The following is a 4969-nucleotide window of genomic DNA, read 5'->3' on the forward strand; positions in this document are numbered from 1 at the left end:
CAGTGTTTAACTGAGATCAAGCTAACCTTACCAAATGCTAAATAGAAAAGGCAGAGGGTACTACACGTTAGTATTTTGCAAAGTAAAGGGGTCTACACGTTAAGTTGTTAACTTTTAATTGTTTGAATTGAGTTCAGAAAATTCCATTCCATCCCAGGTTGAAAACTTTGGGCAGCTGACAGTTGACTGGCTTACTTTGCGTTGCCCCAATTTACGGGCACAGCTAGCCTTCATTTTGTTTGCCCAAATCTACTGGCACAGCTATGGTCGGACCCATTACACACGACATGAATGCAATAAGAGCAGTTGGACCCACGGGAATTTGGTAATGACTTTCAAATTTCAATATTCGCACTGAATTTTGTGGCCATTTCATTGATCATTTGTATCTTTGTCTCAAAATCAAATTTCCCCTTGCTGATGCAAGCTAGACCTGTGCCCGCTTGGTTAATCAGCACTTAACTTATTCGACCAAAAGTCATGTTGGCACTGTGAGAACGTGATTTGTACGCCTGGCAAGTTAATAAATTCGCTAAGTGCTTTCGCATCAATCCGTTTGTAACAGAAAAATGCCTAGAATTTATACAGTTTTGTTTAAAAATGACCCACATCACTCTATATATATAATTATATAAATTTACAAGTTTGTTACAATAATCGTAATATTATTCATTTTGTATTTAGTTATTTATTCTCTCTTTATGTATTTCGAGGATGAAAGAAAATGGTAGATGTGGTTGTTGTGTGTAAAGAAAGAAAAACAATTTAAAAAATCAAGAAAAATTGATATTTTAATGAAAAATAGCGTAAAATATATAATCTAAAGTGGAGTATTTAAAAAATTAAGTATGTAAAGTAGAAAAAGTAATTTCTTATGCTAAAATAGACATGAATTTCTGCCCGAGCTGACTTGAATGCTCTAACATGGAGCAAATAAGCGTGTTGTGCATTTGAGACCAAGGAGACGCAATACCAAAATGTAGGAGTCACAATTATGGAAGAAAGTAAGGAAATGAGATATCTTTAAATATTGCTTTTAGAGCAAGACTTAGGTACAGTAATTAAGTGCTATTCTTTAAGTTTTCTTTCTAAGATTCTGCATGTGGATTTTTTCTCATGGGATGAAAATATATTTTTTTAGTTAACTAGTCACATGACAAAATCTTAAGAAGGGAACCTAAGGAACATCTAAGGTACTGCACTTAAGTCTTGCCCTTGCTTTTATGATTTTACAATCTCCCTAAATTACCCTAAATTACCCTCAATTTTATCTTTTTTTTATTATTTTTTTATATACAAGATAAAAATTCTATTTTAGCTTAATCTAAATTACCCTCACTTTTATCTTAAAATCTCATTCTTCTTGCTCTTCAACTTAAAGCATTCACATTGGTTGTCCTAAAATATTTAGTAACTTTTAGCACCCAAAAAAGCTAATTTATCTATTTTAACTCACTATTTTATAACTTACTTAACATCTCAACTCTTATTTTTCATATCACAGTCAAACTCTATCGACTCTCTCTCTCTCTCTCTCTCTTCATCTAACCCATCAAACAGATACAATCCCACTAGCCACCACCACCACAAATCGAAACCCGCCCACATCCACCACTGTAAACTGAAACCCACCCACCCACCAGCCACCACACAAACTAAAACTCACCCACCCACCACCACTACAAACCCCATCCTAAAATCAACCCAACAAAAAAATAACATCCTAATCACCACTGTGACCACAATTAACCACCATCGTTGTGCCCACAAGCCAAAATCAAACCAAACATCACCAAAAGGACCCACAAATCATCCCAATTAACACCCAAAATCAACCCAATTTTTGTGACCCATGACCCATATACACAACCTAGAAACCAAAGCGTTGCCATCTTGAGATTAATGAAAAATTAGATTGAATAATAATAATAATAATAATAATAATAATAATAATAATAATAATAATAATAATATTTTTTTTCACAAAGGAAAAAAAGAAGTTATTATTATTATTATTGTGTGCTTCCTTCTTCTCTTTGCCATGTGTCATTGTACTATGTTTTGACAATGAACGCATATTATCGTTGCATGTATCTACCGATTTGAGGATCCAAATTTTATAATATACTAGTCGCAGACCCACACGATGCGTGGAAATATATAATTATTTTGTAATATGATATAATTCATAATCTATTCTCTAAAATTTATTGAAAATAATTTTCTCCTAAAAAAGTGAACTATTTCTAAAATTATTTTTCGAACTCTCTATCTCTACAAATATATCATTATATTATTTTGGGTTTTTATTTATTTATTTATTTTAGATATGATATTTGTAACCCAATAATGGAGGGACATGCCAACACAACATTAGATTTCTTATTTTGCTTCCCATGATGAGATTGTATCATATTTTAATTCTTCTAAATTTTGAGGTGCAACCTTCATACAAGTTGCTAAATCCTTAATTTCTAAAAGTGATGTCTAGTTAGTTACCAACTAAAAAGGATATGACAACAAAAAAAGAAAGTAAAGTGAATTTTTATAGGTTAGAATCATCATGTACAAAAACTTATTTACAATAAGGTAAATAAATAAAATACATATTAAACAAACCTTACTTCAGCAAAATGATCAAATTTATTAGACCCTCACTTATATCAATTTCCATTAAAGACCACATTGTCAAATGGTAATGTGCCATTAATTCCACCCATGTCCACTACAGACATTTATCGATGTGTCCATATACAAATCACTCAATTGTCATTGTTTTGAATTCCCATAGAAAATCAAAAATAGTACGTATACAAATTGTAAGTAAGTGAGTCACTTGTATTGTCATAACATGGTCAAAGTTGGTGGCAAACTTGCTAAACTCGACCAATTGTTCTTACCTCGGAGAAGATGTCTATTAACATTCTAAGTTATGAATTTCAAATGATTACGGGAAGTTATTAGATTGTATCAGTTGCTATGCCCCAAAAATAGCAATTACTTTTGCCTTCATTGGAACACATCAGCTATATCATATTGTGTTTCTATATCTAGACTCTATATAAAAAAAGGATAGTTGAGGTGCTTGTTTGACAAAACGACTTCTGAAATGTTAAAATGGAAAGAAGAAGTTTGAAGCCCAACAGACTCTTTGAAACTCTACCCACATTTGATTGAAATACTTAACTGCTCCTAGCTTCATTTGTGAGCTAAATAAAAATGGGCCTTTTTCAGTCTTTTTGTTGTCATCTTAATAGTGCTGCTACATGTACAGCTCAAGAGGGCTTGAATTACTTTGTTGCTCCTAAAGGTATGTGTGAGCTTACAAAAAATTGAAGCCCTTTTTGGTATTTTTTTCTTCAAATTTGGACTTTTGTTGCCTTTATTATCAGAAAAATCCCAGCCAGTTTTGACTTTATCTTCATTCTAATGATAAACACAAACAGAGCAGACGGTGAGAGGAATAGAGATAAGAAAAAGAAAGAAAAAATTACTTGAGCGAGGTATATTTACGTTTGTTTGTTGAAGAGTGAAAAAAAGCGTGGGTTGTTTCGTCATTTTGGCTCTACCTTTTTTGTCGTATCTCTTTGTTTTAGGTGTTTGACAGCCAACTACTTTTCTGATAGACACAAAGTGAAGCAACACGGTAAGGGAGATAAGTAGTTAGAGATAAGAACAAAGAAAAAAAATATCGAGTTAGCCATGACCCATGAGTCAACTGCTTCCCTCACAAGAGAGAGAAAGAGAAGAAACAAGAAAAAGAAGAAGGTTGGAGAGAAAGAAAGATGGAGATTTTGTTCTCATTCATTTTATCCTTTTTTTTATTTTTTTATTTGATGAAAGTATATTTATCTTATTTAGATGTAGTTTTTGCACATGGGTTCATCTTGCATGTGGTTTATTGTTTTATTTCTTGTTGGTTTTTTTGTTTTTTGTTTTTGAGAAAGTTTTGGTGGTTTGTTTTAACAAAGATGAAGATTTTGTCTTGGATTAGCTTATTATTATTATTTTTTTATGGAATTATATTTATTTCATTTAGATGTAGCTTCTCCAAATGGATTCATCTTGCATGTGGATTATTATTTTCTTTCTTTTTTAATTTTTTAATTTTTTTTTTTGGAGAAAGTCTTGCTGGTTTGTTTTATTTAATTATTTTGTTTTATTGGCTAGCATGTGCTCTTGCACATGCTTCAAATAATAAAAAAAGAAATAGTAAAATCCAAAAGAAATAATATTGTTAAGATTTGTCTAAAACTCATGTACACAGTATTCTAGATATTCAAGAAGAGAAAATTTTAAAAAGAAAATCAAGTTGTTAAAAAAATGCATAATTCAAAATCTAAAATTAAAAACCCAATTATTGTTAATGTACACATTATTATAGATAGATATTCAAAAATCAAGAACCAATTAGTTTTTCTATCCACATAACAATTAGCAGAAAGCTAGGTAAATAATTCAGTTCTTTGAATTTCATCACTCCTAAAATACCAAATAATTTCTCTTAAGCTAAACAATCCTTAATGTTATTCGTCAACCAAACAGGCCAACTAAGGCCCCAAACACAAAAATTCTAGCCACAACATAGTAGTCTACTTAAGCTGATGTACTTTGAACAATTAGAATTTCCTTTGAAAAATTAAGATTAATATATATATATATATATATATATTAATTAAACTGATACATACCAAGTTCCATACACAAAAAAATTTAAGATTCAAACTCTACTCTCTTTTCTCTTCCATTTTCCCACAATTTCTGGGACACCAAACAATGAAATTAAACAATAAACAAAAAATTATTAGTATAAGGAAATGAAAATCTAATATAGTTGATGTGTATTGAACCATAAAAAGCAAATTATCAAGCACCACCCAAGAAAAGCAACAAATTTATTCCTCTTTCCTTCAAAAGGTTCTAAGAAAAGAATGGTTTCCAATCGATTAGTACAACCTTCAATAGATTA

This window comes from Castanea sativa, chromosome 1 (assembly GCF_040712315.1).
Source record: "Castanea sativa cultivar Marrone di Chiusa Pesio chromosome 1, ASM4071231v1".
NCBI lineage: Eukaryota > Viridiplantae > Streptophyta > Magnoliopsida > Fagales > Fagaceae > Castanea > Castanea sativa.